This window comes from Tachysurus vachellii, chromosome 14 (genome assembly GCF_030014155.1).
Source record: "Tachysurus vachellii isolate PV-2020 chromosome 14, HZAU_Pvac_v1, whole genome shotgun sequence".
Classification (NCBI taxonomy): domain Eukaryota; kingdom Metazoa; phylum Chordata; class Actinopteri; order Siluriformes; family Bagridae; genus Tachysurus; species Tachysurus vachellii.
In genome coordinates this window covers 17,695,972-17,716,785 of record NC_083473.1, presented here as the reverse complement: position 1 = coordinate 17,716,785, position 20,814 = coordinate 17,695,972, and the positions used below count along the sequence as shown (strand labels likewise).

Below are 20,814 nucleotides of genomic sequence, written 5' to 3'. Positions count from 1 at the left end.
AATAAAAACACATCTGTTTAACTCTGCATTTACTAAATGAGCACTGTGCTGCTTCACACTGACTGCACTTTGTATCCAAATCACTTTTTCTCCTGTTTTATTCTTTTTAACATATTTTAAACTGTTTTTTAATCAAAATCACATTTTTTTTTTTTTTAATTGTTCTTTGTTTTTATTGTGATTTTATCGTGTGTCTCTTATTTTTACTTAAAAATTTTTTCTCTCTTATAAACTGTTTTCTAATTTCTATGTAAAGCACTTTGAATGACCTCTGTGTATGAAATGTGCTATACAAATAAACTTGCCTTGCCTCGCCTTGCCTAAAATCAAATAAGCGGATCGAGCAACACTCAGTGGTGACCCTGGATTTTATGTAGCCCTATGTCATAATTGGCAATACATCTTCCTTTACTTTATTTTAAACCTTTTAGGGGTCAATTTAAAGCAAATATCCTGGATGATTGTTGTTCCTAGTTTGTCCCTGTTTATTAACTCACTGCTGTGAGATTAATGCAGACAGTGGAGGAAGAGCGCAGCACAGCCAGCGTTATACAAGTACCTTAAATCTTACATCCTGCAGCTTTAAATCAATTCATTCTATTTATATAACCTTATACAGGATCCTGATTGTAATCCAGAGGAAAGAAAACGTCTACATGTTTTCTTCTACTTGTGAGTGAATCTCATGGGTGAATTTATGATTCATGAATTAGGGTTTTCAGGTTTCTGGGTTGGAATAAAGATGTAGCCTCACCTTTGACTATCTTTGATAATCCAGAAATGGGGTAAATATAATATTAGAGGGAACAATGTTGCATTTATTATATTTGTATATCTTTTATCATCCACATTTTGCATTAAATCAAACAGGCTAATAGTATAGAAGGAAAGGATAACCTACTTTTACTTTATGGAAAGATTTATGAAAATATCAAGGAGAATTCTTATGGCTAATTGGTGACACAATACACCGTATATTCTTTTATTTACCCAGAGAATTCTGCGGAAAATAAATTTCAATCATTGTTTCGACTGTAGCTTACATTCCTCCAGATGCTAATGTCAAACTAGCTAAGGAAGAATGAGCAAGCAACAGGCTACACATCTGGATGGAGCTTGTATTGTTTTTGGAGATTTCAATCACTACTTCCGAAGATCCACCACTATCCTCCTTTTCTCCTGCTCTAAACAGACAGCACAATACAGCAGATGACCATTGCTAAAGCATACAAGGCCATCCCACAACCCCCTATATGTCTTGGTCTGATCACCTCTCTTTGTTTGTGGTACCAGAGGACCTGCCACTCATCAAATGTGTGAAACCATCAGTGAGAACAGTGAAATTATGGCAGTTTGAAGATACTGACTGGAGTGTGTTCACCTTGGATTCCCACAAGGATGTGAACACTTATGTGCATTCTGTCCTGGATCATATTAACAATTGTATAGACAATGTCACAACCCTGAAACATGTGAAAACGTATCCTAATCACAAACCATGGAAACACTACTTTTAGATCAGGTGATGCAGAGGACTGTGGTAGAGCCAAGGCCAAGCTGACAAACTGTGCATTGATGAGCACTTAACAACAACTCCAACCCCAGATGTATATGGAAGGGTATCCAGATCTTCACAGCATATAAAACCAACCTGCAGACTCTCCCTACCATCAGAGCTCAAACACGTCTAGTGTTGTGTTCACCAAGGCAGAAGACAGGACACTATAAATGGTGACACTATACTTTTATTGCCCATCCACTCACACTATCTACAGCAGAGTGAAGGCATGTAATGATGCTGACCTTCATGACACAGGGATGCAATTCACTGACTTTAGCTTTGCATTAACACTGTCATACCCAATAAACTCAGTTTAATGATCACTGATTATCTCCTACAGTACAATGATCTCCTACAAAGCACCTACAATGGGCGCTTGAGCATCAGAAGAAGGTGCCCTACACCACAATTCAGACAACCCGGAAACGGTAGGTATAGTTTGTGATTGGACAAGACACCTGTCACTCAAGGTATACATGAAGTTCAACAGTCTGCTGCAGGGAAAAGTTTGAATGGATGGATGGAATGGATTACTGTGGATTAATTCTGTTATTTTCTTATATTTAAACGGAGAACTTTACACATTACACATAAGATTCCATACCTGTATATCTTGAGTGACAGGTGTCTTGTCCAATGATCGGTAAGTTTCCATTCAAAAACGATACCTACCATTTCCGGGTTGTCTGAATTGTCCTTGTGTTTTCGGATTTGTTAATGTGTTTTCGGATTTGTTAATGTGTTTTCGGATTTGTTAATGTGTTTTCAGATTTGTTAATTTGTTTTGCACTTCTCGGCCACCGTACATCTTACCAAGTAAATGTATTTGAAAGTCAGTAAATTCTGTAGTAATTCCTTTTATGAGATACAAAATTTGTAAACTTAATGGATTCTGTCTACAAATAAATGCTTAAAATTTGAAAAACTATCTGCCATTTTAAGCTTGTAAAAGGCAATCTTATAATAGGAAAGACTTATTTAGACTATTTAAGACAATGTCCTAGCTAAGATGTCTTTTATCGCAGTGCAGGCTTGTACAGAGGGAATAGTCAGACTTAGAGAATGTCATCCAGTGTAGTTTGACACCATACATGATTTGGGAGGAAATTACTTGTACAATTATAACACTACATTACAATATGACACTGTATCATTTAATTTTATCTTCTCTCAATGTTCCATTAACATCTACTTAGCAGTTTGTTTATTTTAATATATTTATTATGGAGTTTACATCAGCCAGACCCTGAGGTTTTGCTGTGATTCGGACAAACCCCACTGCACACTTTGCTTTAGCTTGCTGTATAATAAGTCTACAGTTGCAAGCATACAATAGGCATATAGAGTGAATATATCCCACATATCGCACAATAAAGGACGCTATAAACGAGTCGTTACAGGAAGGAAATTCACTCAAATGGAATTTAGGGCCATGGAATGGACTAGTATCTGAGCACCATACAGTACATGCTTCACTGGTATCTTATTAATGACTTTTTCCACTGTATTATTCAGCCTCCCTGGCCTAGATTCATGGAGCCTGATGATGTTGACAAACACATATTTTGCTGCAATGACTGTACTTTGGCCTCTGGTTGTAAAGAGCTTTTATTTTATTTTATTATATTTTATTTTATTTTATTTTAGTAAAAAAGTAAAATGCATTTCATGTACTGCAAGTAACTGCTTCATATTTAGATTCCCCTGTGGAACACTGAGCATCTGTGGCTTAATTCGGTCGATGGAAACAATGAACCTCAAAGTAGGCTACTGCCCAAAAATAGTCATGGCTTGTTTTTTTTTCTCTCTTCACCAGACTAGGAAGGTTAAGCTACAGGATCTAAGATTCAAGAATTTCTCTCTGGTTAAAAAAAAAAGAATTATTGCACATAGTTTGTAAAATGGGTTGGATTGGATTGTTTCCTAACCATGTTTTGAATCACATAATATAATTAATAATATATATATATAAATAAGTATACGTATAATGAATAAATAAGCATAAATAATAAAGTTTTTACATAAAAAGTCATGTAATGATTTCATCACGTTTTTACCTGAGCCATTTCAGTGCTCTCAGATTCATGACTCAGCATTTTTTGTTTTGTGTTTATGTGAACACAACCAATGAGCTCGGTTCCATCTAAAGCGACATACAAGTCACCTTCAGAGGTCACCTGATTATGGGTCGTTTGTAATTCTGTTTCTGATCCACTTCATTATTGCATTGTGAAAATATTGCTTCATGTTTTGCTTTATAGATAACGAATTTGAGAGTTTCAGTACATACACAGCTCTAGTTGTGCAGCATGTACAAACATGACAGATGCTATAGAGCTTAGCGGTAATAATGGTGTTGTGTCATTGTAGGCATATGTGTAATATGTGTTGTGTGAATGCATTTTGTCTATCGCAACCACTTACATCAGCCTGTACTACAGTCAGTAGCTCCTCAAAACATTTTTAGTCAAATCATGCATTTTTGCAATCATGTAAAGTAACTAGTTTGAATTGTTGCTATTACACTATAATAAGAGTCATGGTGTGAACAACAAGTGGAGTGAGATCTCATCAATGCTAAAGGTCCAGAAAGAGAGTCAAGTCCCTTTTTGAGTCCACTTGTATTGTATCATGAACACCAAACGCACTGAGGCCATTTGCAGCTACAGTAGTTTAACACCACTTTAATACAACAATGAGTCTGAAAAGTCATTTAAAAAGAAGTATTTATGAATATATCCTTAGTTGCCGATTAAAAATGTGTAAAAAAACATTAATGCTGGTTGGAATCATGTAAATAGAGTTTACTGTGGGGGGAGGTTTGCCTCTCACCTCTACAGTAGAGGGTTTGATTCCCACCTCTGTGCGTGTGTGTGTGTGTGTGTCTGTCTGTCTGTCTGTCTGTGTGTATGTGGAGTGTGTATGTTCTTCCTCTGCCTTACGGGTTTCCTCTAAATTGTCCATAGTGTGTGATTTGAAGAAGAAGAAGAAGAACGAGGGGCATGAAAGCCTTTATTATCGCCACATACATACATTACAGCACAGTGGAATTCATTTCTTCACATATCCCAACTGAGGAGGTTGGGGTCAGAGTGCAGGGGCAGCTATGATACAGCGCCCCTGGAGCAGGGAGGGTTGAGGGCCTTGCTCTGCTGTGCTGGGGCTTGAACCCCGATCCACAACCCAGAGCCTTAACCAGTTGAGCCACCACTGCCCCTCTAGATTCGAACTCACAACCTTCCGATCGGTAGCCCAACACCTTAAGCACTAGGCTACCACATCCCCATTTTGGTGGTTATTGTGCACATGACATCAGTAAAATGACCAATAACACTATCCTCCACTGAGCATTTTAATATGTCGCATGTTTCTGTTTTAATAGTTTTGTGATTCCACTATTCTGGGGCTTCAAGCATTTTGACCTGTGCTTTGTCGATGTACCAGGAGTTTTGTGGTTGAGTATTGTCATCCCCCATAATGCAGTTCTGCTGATTAGATCGTTCTGATGTATGATATATGGCTGCAGTAGTTTCTACACACTTGTTTGTTCATGGTGTTGTGTAACACTGACGGTATGGGATTTAGGGGTAGGTCCAGAGTTTCATACTATTGTCTATTGGGTGGAATGGCACTATGTTTTGACTGTATAATACACAATTCATTCAAAGTTACACTGTCGCCTTTGTCCATAAGGCTTAAATATAAATCAAAATTTTAAACGTTATTACTTTTATAATGAATTTTTATATATTTTATATGCCCATTGTTAAAAGCTCTCTTCAAATAAAACTGTTGAATTTCCAGACTTTTCTAGTAAAAACCCTATATGCCAGGTCTACTTCCTGCTTCTATGTTTTTGACAGTTGGGTAAAAACTGATGGACTAGTTGCATGCCATAATAGAAAATAGAAGAAGAAGAAGAAGAAGAAGAAGAAGAGGAAGAAGAAGAAACTCCCTTAATGCTTGCATAGCAAAGCACCACTAAATATCTCTTGGAATGGATGGCTGTGTTTGAGGTTTGAACTCAATCTCAATAGTTTTTTTTTCTGAATCGCTGCTGTGGAGTCAGCAGTTCATACAACCATATAACCACATAACATATAACCACATTGTAATGTTCAACTTGTCCTCATTACAGTGTTGGACTAGTGAAAGAGTTACCAATCTGTTCGCCGTATTGAACACTAATCATGTATGCATTAACGAACAGAATAAATTCCATATTAACTAAAGTAATCGATGGTTTACAGATATAATGTTGACTAATGTGTCTTGCGATAAGACATATCTAATCAGTGCGTTTGCGTATATATACAGTAGGTTGTTTTTGTCCCACCGAGAAGTTTAAGATCGTATTGTATATAGATACAGTTGTGTTATGTATAAGAATTTACAATGGCTGGAGTGCTTCAAATCGTGATCCAAAAATTTTCTCTCAAGCAAAGAGCAAGCCTGAAATATTCAGAGTAAGGAACGGACGTTATTATCTGCAGGGTGACTCAGCACTCTTAACAGGGGAGAGAGAGAGAAAGAGAGAGAGAGAGAGAGATATGTGAATGTTTCACCAAGCTGTAAGCGTTGACACATTAGAGTTGGCCTCACATGTCTATGATTCCCTCCCGCCTGTCATTTTTGTGGCAGAAAGCGACACACTAATGTGAGATTTTTGTCGCAGCTTTCCACCAAACACTGCATAACAACACACTAAAAAAGAGAGCCTAGTCTGGGGACTGACATGAAAAATATAGCTCACGTGCTGCAAAATAAATTTTAGGGACCTGCACTGGTGCCGTATCACAAACTAAGACAAATTAAATACGGGTAATTCCATGCAGATGCAAACATTACAATAGGAAACTTTGTTCTACTTTGGTCTATATTTAAACTGTTTTGGTGAGTTCTTCTACATAAATCTGGATGTTGCCTTAAAAGAGGGATATTTTTCTCCTAAAGGTCTTCAATACGGCAGGATGGAGTCGGGTTGGAGAGGATTTTTGGCTTATTCCTAATTCCATGCCATATCTACACTGTGGTAAATATTACACATCACATACAAGTTCACATCATTAACGATTGGTAGTTAACGTGATCATTTCTATGTACTCTGTATAAGGTATATATCAAAGCAATAAATAATAAAACTTCAGACATACTGCGATTTCTGCATAACCTGTATACACACTATATAACGTATAATATTTAGTGTTCTGTAAAGATCATGAAGAGTGACAGCACTGAGTCCAATATGCTAATAAAATATTATTAGCTTAATATTAGTTATTTATGTTCAATTATCTATGTTTTCGTGTGGCGCAGCTGAAACACTGAGGCAGATGCAACTGTAGGTGCAGCGGGTTTTATTAAAGCTGGGAGTAAACAATCCAAAACACAAGGCAAAGTCAAAATCCAATAAACAGCTAGAGATTGAGCGATCAGCAACGGATGTTAACATGCAGGGACGAGAACACGGAAATCAGGGAACGGAAACTGAGGTCAAAAACATGAGAGCAAAACATCAAACAAGCTACGGCTATGGCTACAAGGGAAACAGGAAATGAGACTTGGTAGAGCACGATCGCGAGGATAGGACACTTCGCATTGAAGACACAACATACAAGGGTTTAATAACGTGGACACAGCACAGGTGTGAATAATCAGAGATATTCGGGCAAAATCCAGTGACAGGACAGAGGCGGAGACAAAGGCTGAATCAAATCAAACATGTAGCAAAGTAAATAAAGAGAAAACAAAGCACAATAAAACTCTCAGTGCCCATCTCAAGCCTGGATAAAATTGAAGGGCTGTGTTAGGAAGAGAATCCGGTACAAAACCTGTGCCAAATCAGATAGGCGGAACAGCGACCCAGAACATGGAGCAGCAGAAAGACGACAACAACAAGCAGAATATAAACAAGTAAACTAGTGCTGCCAGTGTTGTACGCCACGATCTCAGAACCAAAGCACCAGGAGAATTGGGACAACTATCATAATATGTTTATTATGCGTTTAATATAATGGAAGTCAGATGAGAATTTTAAAATCTTTAGCACCCACTTTGCAAATCAATATAAATTTAAATTTCACATCCATAATGCCTGAATTGCCTTTTTTTTCCTTGGTGCCTGTTTAAATCCATAGAATGACGGATTGTACTGGAAAGCTAAGTGCTCATGATCCGACTCCCAGAAAGGCCTATTGTCTCTATATAGGCCACAAGACTAAATCAGTTACATGTTAGTGGGACTATGGAGACACCTGGGTAAGCTAACAATATTTTTGTTATGTGAATCTGTAAGGAGTAAAATAACGAATGATGTAGGAATATTAACATGGGTTTATAGTCATTCGCTTTGAATGGATGACCAGCAGAGTTACACAGTCAGGGTTCCCACACGTCCTGGAAAACCTGGAAATCCTGGAAAATTTATGACCAATGTTCCAGTCCTGGAAAACACATGGAAAATGAAAGAAAACATAAATTGTCCTGGAAAAAATCTTGTTGTCCTGGAAAATGATTATTTTTAAATAATGATGCTCCGATTGATCGGCCACCGATCATGATCGGCCGATATTGACTAAAAATAGCTAGATCGGTGAACCCCAAAAGCGCTGATCAAAAAAGCCGATCACGTGACGTAAATTACTCGCGCGACTTTTTCACACGTGCATGCACGCGCACAGGTAAACAACAGCAGAGCGGCACTTACCAGTGGCAACATGAGTTCTCCCATCTGGAAGTTTTTCAAAGTGTCCGATAAAGACGTAAAGTTAGCCGTTTGCAATGTATGTCGTGATGAAATCCCTCGAGGTGGAAGCAAGCAACGGCATTTTAATACCAATAACATGATTAGGCATCTTAGAACACGCCATACAAATGAATATGCAGAGTATGAGAAACTAAACCAGTCGAAGCCAACAACATCCCCATCCCTCAACCAGCCGACTGTGAGTGATGCATTTAAACTAGTAGTGATGTGAGTGTGACTGATGCCTTTTATGATTGAGACATGAAGGATTTTGTACTCTGTATTAGTAGGCCGAGGCCCAGCATGTTTTGGTCTGAAACATTTTGTGGCCAATTGTTTAATTTTAATATATTAAACATTTTATTTACATTTTACATGTAGCCTGGGCCTATGTAACCTCATACCATCCCAAGTTCATCTGGTTGGTAACTACCTGCTTGGCCTCGTTGTTTCTCTGCCTTGTTATTTAGAAAGGATGGCATTGGCTTACAGTAGCTTTCATTATTTTATTTTTTGGATCTGATGTAGTTGGTTCCTCAACTACATCAGACGTTCATAATAATAACAGAAAAAAACACTTGCCATAGTTTTGTCCTTTGTGGCAGTAGCCAGTTTTGGTGTAACAAGTTTTACATTTTGCTGCCAATTATAAAATGTAATCATTGTATTAAGAGGCGACATCCTATTAAGCTGATCTGATGTGTGTTGGTCTGCCTGACCCCTCTTTGTTTGGAATAATTTTAAGTTACTCTGCCTTATTTGGGAAAGATGGCCTACAGTAGCTTTAAGTTCTCATTTTCTAAAATAAACACTTGGTAGCCTATTTCTACAGTTTTTTTCTCAATACAGTTAATTTAGAGTTAATTTCATTTCTAAAAATGGTGCTCTGCTAGATTATAGATAAAAGATTCCCATTCCTCTGCCATTCTGTGATCGGCAGTGATCGGCAATCGGCAGATCATGATCTTGGTGATCGGTGATCGACCCTAAAAATGCTGATCGGAGCATCTCTATTTTTAAATGTTCTTGATCATTTAAAGAACAGTTTACAACTGGTCGAAACAATTAGTAACAGAAAGCGCTCTGTTCAGGGATGCTGAGTTTTGACGGGTTTTTTGTTATGCTGTTTAATCTTGCTGTGACGGATGACGCTGGCGGTTTCAGGTGCTAGGAATGGTTTAAGTGCTCGAATGTTTTCAGCAAATGGTGACGGGTAAGCAGGTTATATTAACCTTGTTAATCTGAATATCATGTGCAAGGGGAATGCACAGCAAACTAAAGCATGCATGACGGCATTGGCCTGAGAAAGGAAAGGGTATTAATATGTGCAGTCTTTTTATTTTATAAATGTTGAAATTTCATTCACATGACAAAATTACTTTAAAAGTATAGTTAAGTAATAGCCATAAAGTGTACGTTGTTTTTAAGACTTCTGGAGAGAAGAAAATATTACTTTAGGCCGTGAATCTGTGATCCTTGTCTTTTTTGCTAAATTTGAAATGTCCTGGAAAAGTCCTGGAAAATGATCTCTGAAAAAGAGTGGGAACCCTGACAGTCTGTACCACAGCCATCTGGGGTCAGGAGTCCAGGAGAGCAAAACGGCAATTACATTAATCTTTCCCCTGTCAATCAGAAGAACAGTCTGTGAGCTCATATTTGTGGAACAGTGCTCTTAATGTGTTCAGCTGCACTGTGGCATAGCACAGCATGCAGTTTGAAGAAAGGCTTCATGTATCTCAGAGAAACCATGTTCTAGTCTCTTCAGTCATCCCTCCACCCTGAGACCTCACCATTCCTCCTTCACCTGGTTGCTAGGGAAAACTAGGGCTATAGGGTGTATGGTTGGATGGATGGATGAATGGATGGATAGATAGATAGAGAGATGTGTGTTTTAACCGTATCCTTTCCATACAACAGGACACTGACTCTAGTACACTCTATAGAGTTTTATAGTCATTTCCTTCAACATTACCCAACAAGCATTTCCTGAAAAAGTGAGAACCACAGGGTCAGTGTAAGAGAATAACTGGTCCATATGGAACCCATATAGTCTTTGAAGCATTTATTCTATTTGTCCATCACAAAAGCTAAATATTTCTCGGAGGTTGTCACTATGGTTACGGTTAATTATGAGCCTGAGATACTGTAGGAAGGAATTCAAGCATCATCCTAAATAGCCATGAAGTGATGAAAGCAACATATAAATGTCTTGCAAACATGAATTTGAGATTTGTACTATTTCTAACACAACCACCGTTGTTTAACTGCCGTTGTTTATAAAGTAAAGCTATCGTTCTGATACACAGACTGTATGAACTTTCATGAAGCGAGCCACACAATACTAGGCTGCAGCAGTAGTACAGGTTTTCTGTTTAGAACCAAACTAAGCGCACATTTTGCAGTAGCTCTGTACGTACTCACATGGGCTCAGCTTTAGCCGCGTCATTCTCAGACAGGAACAAGGAAAATAAATCTGCATGTTCTGCCACAGTAGAGGTTGGCAACAATTTATTTCCCACTTGTCTTCTATATGTGAGAATAAATATCACATGATGGAAGTTGCAGTGCCTCCAGAAAGTATTTATTGACAGTGATTTAATTCTCTTTTTTGCCATATTGCAGCATCAAATGTAACATATCAGAATGATTTTTATGCTTCATTTGAAGTGACAGAAATAGAAGAAAACAAAGAATATAGAATTCAAAAAATAATAATAAAACATATTCACCACTTTTGCAGCAATTATAGATTTTATTTGTCTTGATTATAAGCTTTGGATGTTGTAATTTTGCCATTTTCTTCCATTCCTCAATTTCTAAACTCTCTTAAATTAGATAAAGAATGTCAGCAGACAAATTTTCAGGTCAGCTCGGCTATTCCATCATGCAAACCTTCTCTATTCCACGTCATATCTGTAGTTTTTAGTGTGTGCTGTCTCATTGTCCTGTTAAAACCTACAGAATCATTTCATCCAAAATACAATATCTCTTCTTAATAATACACTAATTCCGCTGCCTTTATGTTACCTGTGATGGAAACAAACTTCTGGTTCCTCTTGCTAAAGAGTAACTACAGTACAGAGCATGACACTAATATGCTTGGAGATACCTGGTATTTAGTTTGCACCAAACATCATATTTTGGCTTTAGACCAAATGGCTTCACTTTAATCTCATCAGACCACAAAATCTTTTTCCAAACACTGTGTGAAGCTCTTCTATAGAGGCCGGAGCTGTAAAGAGCCGATGATGTTGAGGTCTGCACAGGTTCTACAATTTCAGCCAATGAGCTCTGTAACTCCTTAGCTGGACTCTTAGACACTTTCAGAAAATCACCTGTCTTGCCTAAATAGTCAGTCAAAGTGGCCTGATCTCAGTAGTGTCTGTTTCCCCCACACTTTGTTATAATGGATTTCACCGAGCTCCTAGAGAGGTTCAAAGCTTTGTCCATGCTTTAATCATCGTACTCATCTTTTTTCCTTCTAATAGTTTCATCCTGAAGCTTCATGGCCAGTTCCTTGGTCTTCATGTCAGCAGAAGACAGAAATGGATTTGAATGGATTTCCAGAAGTAGAAAATGAACACGAGTGTACCTTGTGTAATATATAGAGTATGAGTTTTTAAAAAAATATGTCAAGTAATTTAGACTAGCTGTAAGAAAGGGGGCTGAATACTTTGAATCAAATATAGTTTCTAGTCTTTTCATTTATCTAAATACTTTCATTTTATATTCGCAGAGTCAATTTAAAATGAGCTGAAAAATCCTATTCATGGCGAATACGCACACACTGTCATACACACACTGCTTAATATAGACATCACTTCACACAAACCTTGTTCAGCTGTTACTTTTTTTTTTGGATTCTTGTACAATATCCTGTTTGTTGATATATATATATATACATATATATGTATATTTATATATATATGTATATATATATATATATAATATTATATTTTACACACTGGCCACACAAGGTGGTTTGTAATTTTTGTTCACAAGCTCTTTATTAGATGAACGTAGCTATTTAGTAATTATAGCAAAACACCATATGTTGTAATAAGTGAGGGCTAAACTCTCAGAGCCAGCTCCAAGCATTAATAAAATGGGAGGGTTGTATCAGGAAGGGCAATCGGCATCAAATCCGAGCCAGAATCAAATCGGATGATCTACTGCAGAGACCCTGAACATGGAGGAGCTAAATGATGACAACAACAAGAAAGTGGATGTTGTAATAATTTGTAACAACAGGTGATCTACATCTAGGTGATCTTTACAAATGTAGAACTAAAAAAAAAGATTATTCATTTAATGGGATAATTTTAGCCAAAGAATGCCATCTTAATTCATATTTTGTTATTGTTCAGCATTGATATTGTAATGTGATATTAAAAAAGTACACCAAAAATACATTGTCTGTTATAGAAACACAAAAGTATAGCTACAATACAAAAAACCCTGTGAGAGAGAGAGAGAGAGAGTGTGTGTGTGTGTGTGTGTGTGTGTGTGTGTGTGTGTGTGTATACTGCTTTCACCTCATGGTTTATTTGACTTTGTACTTTCCTCTCTGGGGTTAATGTGTTGAAAGCACATGATTAGCTAAGTAAAATCTGCCCAAAATGCCACGCAGAGAGATGACGGTACCAGTTAAGCTTTTATCAATCAATCTAAGCACCCTACAGATTAATTACAAAATGCTGTTTGATGGTTAATTATAAACGCTTTCTTTGAGTTTTGGTAGTGGTTAACATTTTGCCTTTGAAGTGACGCTGAGTTGCTTTCGGCGACCCTGTTACTGACAAATTGCGATCACACGTAGTCAGTAGTGAAGCATTCAAGACACGAAAATAGCAGATGTGAGTGACCAGACTGTCTCGGCTGTGCCCTTGCGATCTGATCACCTGAGATGGATGTTAATAACAAATCTGAACGGAGCCACGGCTTCTTTAGGCTTCAAGATTTGGATACGATTCCAAACGCATTGATTTTCAAGGTTTCTACTATGCCTTAATTCTATTTAAAACCCAGAATAGAAAAATGTAGAGATTTGTCATTTTAAATGTCTTGAAAAATCCGTAGTTCATGTTGAATTTTCTCTTTAATATTGCCTGTATTTTTACACCGGTGGACGTGTTGGTATGGTTGATTGAATATGCTGCTGCATGTTCTTTTGCTTATGATAATAAACCCAGAAAAACAGGACATCTGTCTGAAGTAAATGCTATTATCACTGTTATTGCTTTGGGCAGTGGAGAGAGGCTGGCAGTAACTATCCAGAGGAGGCTGGGACAGAGAAGCAGGGCCAACACTGCCATCTTCAGAAGCTAAAAGCTTTAACTTCAAACTGGCTGATTGGAAATGAGCTAAGGTGCCTTAGTCTGCCCAAACACCAGGAAAACAGGCAGCAGTTGCCAAGCAGCTCGCTTCTATGCCATCTCCCTGTATTTCCCCCCACCACCTGTGCATTGCAAACAGAGAGGCAACAGCTCCCCTCGCAGGGCCTGAAGAGAATTTTCCCCCACCACTTCTCAGATGCAGAGAACCTATGATTACTAACTTCAACCTTAGTCTAAAAGGTCTTCACAAACTCTCAAGCTCTTTTCCCTGGGTTGCTCTCAGAAATCTGGAAAGTGTGTTCAATCAGGGGAAGATTAATTCACTGTGTAATCTTTAAATGTATCCACAGTACTGCAAGAAACAGTTTATGGATTATATGACAACTGAACATCATGCCCACTTATCTATATTAAATCATGGGGATTAATATAGTGCTAGTACCTCCTTGAGTGTTATCATGACCTCCACTTTGCTCTTCTGGGAAGGCTTTCCACCAGATGTTGGAGGATTAGGTTATCTGGGGTGCAGTCAGTGTTCCAGTTCATCCTAAAGGTGTTCAGTGGGGTTGAGGCGGAGTAAGGGCTCTGTGCAGGACACTTGATTTCTTCACTCCAGCCTTACCACACCATGTCTTCATGGAGCTCTGTGCTTTGTGCACAGGGGCATTGTCATGTTGGAACAGGGTTCGGACTAGAAACCTTAGTTCTGATGATGGGGAATCTTCAAAATATAAAGATATTCTAGATATTCTAGACAATCACATATGGGTGTGATGTGTATTATACCAATGTATGATTCCCGGTAAGTATGTATGAAACACGGTAAGTGGGAATGTCTATGCTAAATTGCCCCCCATGAGTGAAAGATTGTGTGCATGATGCCCTGTGCTGGACTGTGGACCAGTCAGGATGTAATGTGCCACACATTCCACCGATCCTGAGATCCGGTTTCGTAAACAATCCCGAGCCTAAAGCAGTTACCGAAGTTTAATGAACGAATAAATGTACAAATGTTCCATAGTATTACTGAATTATATTTGAGATCATTTTGCCAATATTTAAATTGGTGACAGTCCTGTGTTCCATAATTGTTTTCTTTGGATATATCAGTTCATAAATTGCTGAGAATAAGTCACTGAGAGGCAAATATGCATTTCATAAGTGCAGCAAATTCATTTAGCAGCCTCTCCATTTCCCACTGGCATCAGTCTGCCAAAACAAAGCGTGTGTCAGTGCAGAGGCTCAATCTCTGCATTTCCACTGTTCATAACCTCCAGCTGTTTAGTATTCAGAGCAGGCTGCATTCATGATTCAACTGTTTTGCCTTCAATCAAAAAGTGAAATGTGTTCTCTCTGACCCCCTGTTTCAATATCCATTCATAAGGGTCTTGCTCCCTGGTGGTGTGAATATTAGCCACTTATCCCCAAAGCTAGAGGCTAGCAAAACAGACCAGGGCTATCTCTCAGAGCTGTGCGTAAATACTGTGTGCAATCTCTAGAAAAGAATCTCAGCCACAGCACCTTCCATCACACTGCTGGCTTCCAACTGACTCTGCTGGGGGATTTTATTGAACATTGTGAGGTCTGATGTTTTATCATTTTGGTTTGCTTAGAGTTCCAAAAAGATGCAAACCTCACAGAACTCCAAATGCTTTATTTGTCATATTGCAGAATTGTGCAACCAAGAAGAATGCAATTTCCTTTCAATCCTGATTATTTATTACACCATTTAGCTTCATTAGGCTCGTTAGGATCGTTTATAAGCTCACTACGAAATCTCTATCTAAAACATTACCGTTCTTTCTCTTTCTCAGGCCAAACATCAGTGAAGCAGGGCATGAGTGTCTTCTTTGATGAAAGACAACAGCAGAAGTCTGAAGAATTCAAATGGGGATGGAGAGAGTGATGTATTGTAGAGTGGGATGCAGCTTGGGAATGCATTCTCACTTGTGTTCAGGAGGAAAACTTTAAGATCTGTCTACAGCTCCCCACCTACTCCTCAGTATCTTTCAAGTTGATCTCTCCTGAGTTTTTCGAGCCCAAACGTGTTGCGGTATAATTATTTACTTGTATTTCTAGACTCTTTATTTTTTCCACTTGTTGAGGCTTTGAATTTTCACTCAAGTTTTACTAAAGTCTCCACCACTTACAAACAGACAGTAAGACAGTATGTGCACGTGATATCGACCCCATATGACTCAGCAGTGTATCATTTTACTGCACGTCGCTGTTCTCTGAGTGGTGTTGTGGGCTTATTTGCCTTTGAGGTGTTTCCATTTTCATGTAACTGAAAATTTAATCCTCCTTCTGCACAGTCCACGGTTTGCTTTCAGGGGTTTTGGAACAAACTGCTTATAACTCACTTAAAATTGGTCAGTAAAAGTGAATAATCATCCAAAATGTAATAATACCTATGTACAGTAGAGTCCATAAGTAAATTGTTATAACTTGCCGTAGTTCATTTTTTAACTAATTTCTGTCAGGCATTAGCTAATGCTGCCCCTGGATATATCTTCACAACAGATGCTTTACACAAGTTCTTTTTTTTTTTACTTTTAAAATTATAACTAGCAAGTTTTCCAAGACTGAACAAATCCTTTAGTCCTGTTTCTGTAAGCTACTACGTTTTGGTTTTCACATTAAATTCTGTAAATAGAAGAACTCTTGGATCAACCTGAGTTGTCTGCACTTTTAGATGTTAATGTTTCTTAATAAGAATTAACAAAGCAAATAATTAAGAAGTCTTCCACTCTATTTATATTGTACCTGATTCTCCACCAAAAGTACTGAACCGAAGTATTAAACAGGAACCGAATAATAAACTCAAGGACCTTGATGTAGCCTAGTTTCTAGATAACTGCTATACAACTATACAAGATGCTATACAAGATGTGAGATGAATCCTCAACGGATCAGATTTGTTTGCCCAGCACGTCCCACGGATGCTCGAGTGGACCGAGATGTGGGGAATGTTGTGGAGGAGTCAAAGAATCCCGAGCTATAACTCTGTGCAGCTCAACCTTAGACTGGATTGTAAACAATTAAAAACTCACTCTCACTCACTCATCTTCTACCGCTTATCTGAACTACCTCGGGTCACCGGGAGCTTGTGCCTATCTCAGGCGTCATTGGGCATCAAGGCAGGATACACCCTGGACGGAGTGCCAACCCATCGCAGGGCACACACACACTCTCATTCACTCATGCAATCACACACTACGGACAATTTTCCAGAGATGCCAATCAACCTACCATGCATGTCTTTGGACCGGGGGAGGAAACCGGAGTACCCGGAGGAAACCCCCGAGGCACGAGGAGAACGTGCAAACTCCACACACAAGGAGGAGGCGGGAATCGAACCTCCAACCCTGGAGGTGTGAGGCGAACGTGCTAACCAATAAGCCACCGTGCCCCTCCCTAAAACTAGACAAAATAATAAAAAATAATAAAAAAAAAACACTTTGGAGCCTGTTACAGTGTGTTTTTTTAGGGAAAATAAAATATATATATAACATTAATATAACTATAATAATTCCTGTCTGATAATATCACAGCAGCACCATACAGTATAACTTCTACCACTAAGCCACCGTGCCCCCAATTAAAAACTTTTCCATGTTAAACCATGTCGTAAAGTGTCAGGGAGCCTTATCCTGACGATAAAGACGACACCGCCATATCAGAATACTGTTGCTGTGAATGTTTGAGTAAGGGCTACGTTTCAAAGTAACATCCATATGACTACCAGGGCCTATGTTTTCCCAGCAGAACATCACACTGCCTCTGCCAGTTACATCCTGGTGCCATCTTTTCCCAGGAACTCACCTGCTCAGATCCTTACACTTGAACATTTTTCCCTGCTTCCAACACATGAACTTTTGAGAACTGACTCACTAACCACTTACTCCCTAATATATCCCACCCCTTTGATGTGTAAGTACAAAGATAATAAAAATTATTCATTCATCCGTCAGTGGTTTTATTGTTATGGATAATTGTTGTATCTGTAACATATCTGTAATGGGTTTTATATTCAGAGATTAGATGTCTGTGCAATGAAAAACATCTTAGCAAATGAACACATCTAGACTATAGTCAAATCTATGTAGTGTGTCCTATTATATGATCACAATAAACAATATATATAAAAATATTAAACCATTATTTCTAGATATTTGTTCTCCTTTTAGGGGGGGCACGGTGGCTTAGTGGTTAGCACGTTCGCCTCACACCGCCAGGGTCGGGGTTTGATTCCCACCTTTCGCCTTGTGTGTGTGGAGTTTGCATGTTCTCCCCGTGCCTCGGGGGTTTTCTCCGGGTGCTCCAGTTTCCTCCCCCGGTCCAAAGACATGCATGGTAGGTTGATTGGCATCTCTGGAAAATTGTCGGTAGTGTGTGATTGCGTGAGTGAATGAGAGTGTGTGTGTGTGTGTGCCCTGCGATGGGTTGGCACTCTGTCCAGGGTGTATCCTGCCTTGATGCCCGATGACGCCTGAGATGGGCACAGGCTCCCCGTGACCCGAGGTAGTTTGGGTAAGCGGTAGAAAGTGAGTGAGTGAGTGAGTGAGTGAGTGAGTGAGTGAGTGAGTGAGTGAGTGAGTGAGTGAGTGAGTGAGTGTTTTCATTTTAAGCATTTAAGCTGTCAATAGAATAAGAACATCTACAGCTTGGTTTATTGTAGTATAAAAAGAAATAATAGATGAATTTCACTACGTTTGAGATATTTTCAGTTAACACCAAATGTCATTTGTTGTTTCCTGAACTTAATTTGAGGTTTGAGGTAACTTTATAAACTCCAGCATAAAAAAAATAAAAAATAAAAAAAATCCCCTCATTGATTGGCATCTCTGGAAAAATTGTCCTTAGTGTGTGATTGCGTGAGTGAATGAGTGTGTGTGTGTGTGTGTGTGCCCTGTGATGGGTTGGCACTCCGTCCAGGGTGTATCCTGCCTTGATGCCCGATGACGCCTGAGATAGGCACAGGCTCCCCGTGACCCGAGGTAGTTCGGATAAGCGGTAGAAGATGAATGAATGAAAAATCCCCTCAGAAAATAAATGACATTAAAACACTTGAAGTACATTTCTAGTGTGAAACTCGACTAGATTGTAATTATGCAGTCAGTATAACCTTGTGTTGACTTTGTTAGTCTATACACTGCCAGTTAAATCTGCTTTTAAAGTTTTATTCCACTTTGTAAAACATCAGTGTTGAATTCTCAGATTAACTCTATTTGGTCTTGAATCATTTTCTCTAACAGCAGGTCTGTCTATATGTATAGTTTATATTAGAGCCCTTGTTTATAACATTATAATATGTTTCAATAACTTGCACAGGGACAGTATGAAGGATGTTCTACATAAACCAGACGTGTGCCAAAACATTTCTGTGAGATTTCAAATATCTGAGTGCAAGGACAGCAATACGTTTTTGTCCAAGGACAAGTCCATAACATGCTGCGTTTGTCGTCTTATTAACTCCAAGAGAAAGAAACAAAAGAGAAGTCGGCGAGAGAAAAACAGTGTATAGCAGCTATAAGTAAGTAGTAACAGGAACTCGGATGTTCCGTGGCCATATCACAACAACTACAAACTTAACTGTAGACAAATAAAATGTATGACACGTCATTCTTTTATATGTAACTTCTTTTATATCTTTCGTGGCTTATCATTTGCTGTAATAAAACATTTTGTGCTATGATCTTCAAATCAACTCAAGTCAAATCAAGAAGCTTTTATTGTCATGTCAACCATATATAGCTGTTACAGTACACAGCGAAATGAGACAACGTTTCTCCAGGATCAGGGTGCTACATAAAACAAAGACAGAGCTAAGGACTTGTAAGTAGTCCGAGGCACATAAAGTGCAACTGTGAAACCTGGTGCAAACAGTGCAGGACAAGACAAATAAGACAGACAAGACAGTGCAGGACAAGAGACAGTGCAGGACAAAAGACAGTGCAGACAAAAAGTTACAAGACAATACAAAAAGTACAAAAAAATACAATTCACAAAAGACAATAGACAGAAAAACAGAAACAGCGCCGACCGACCAGTGTAAATACCGTGTGTGAATACTGAATGTTCAAACAATCAACACAAACAATATTTCGTGCAGTAACATTAGAATGAACACAGTTTCTTAGCAGCAGGTCCTTGAGATAATTTATAGAATTGTGCAAAAACAGCAAATGACTGAAATATTGTATAGTATGTGCAAAATGACTGAGATATTGTACAATGTGTGCAAAATGGCTGAAACATTTTAGAGTTTGTGCAAAAAAAGTGTGCAAAACAGCATGTAAACAGTTTGGTGGGTATAAGCAGCATGTAAACAGTTTGATGTGTCAGTGTGTGTGTTTTGTGTGGGTCTGTGCAGTACATACAGATGATGTGTGTGTATGTTGTGCTCAGTACAGTTCAGTTCAGTTATTGAGGAGTCTGATGGCTTGTGGGAAGAAACTGTTACACAGTCTGGTCGTGAGGGCCCGAATGCAGGAGGGTGAACAGTGTGTGTGAGGAGTGTGTGGGGTCATCCACAATGCTGTTGGCTTTGTGGATGCAGCATGTGGTGCAAGTGTCCATGATAGAGGGAAGAGAGACCCCAATGATCTTCTCAGCTGTCTTATTGGAAATGAAACCATTTTGGAGTGTTAACTGTAACGGCATCAGCATATTAATCACTATTACCGGCACTGAAGAAACAAAATAAGCCCAAATAGCAATCAACCGAGGTAGCCTACATCTGGAACCTATTATCTGGTCACTCTCGGATCTTAATGGTACAGTATATTAGTGAAAAAGATCAGATACACTTTAAGGCTAGACAAATATTGTCATATATACCACTAGTATGAAGTGTAATAGGTTGTGTGCTAGAAGTGCACATTTGAAATGCGTCCCTAAATATTTAATAATACATTGATTGATTTATTGGGGCACGGTGGCTTAGTGGTTAGCACGTTTGCCTCACACCTCCAGGGTTGGAGCTTCGATTCCTGCCTCTGTGTGTGAGAGAGATTGTGCCCTGTGATGGATGTGCCTTGTGCCCTAAGTCCCTTGGGATAGACTCCAGGTTCTCTGTGACCCTGCGTAGGATATGTGGTAGAGAAAACGAATGGGTAGATGGATTTCATGATTCACTTTTTTTTTTAATTGCTGAAGATTATGAATTA

The 20,814-nt window shown here is 38.7% G+C and overlaps 1 long non-coding RNA gene across 1 annotated transcript in view; it reads left to right on the top strand.

The window, feature by feature from the left end:
• Positions 1–15,512, top strand: part of LOC132856760 (uncharacterized) — a 53,027-nt gene extending 37,515 nt beyond the window's left edge. Inside the window, exons 2-3 of the long non-coding RNA XR_009649453.1 lie at positions 6,515–6,593; positions 15,457–15,512. This is a non-coding gene — a long non-coding RNA (uncharacterized LOC132856760). The remainder of the gene's footprint in view (positions 1–6,514; positions 6,594–15,456) is intronic.
• Positions 15,513–20,814: the final 5,302 nt, after the last annotated feature.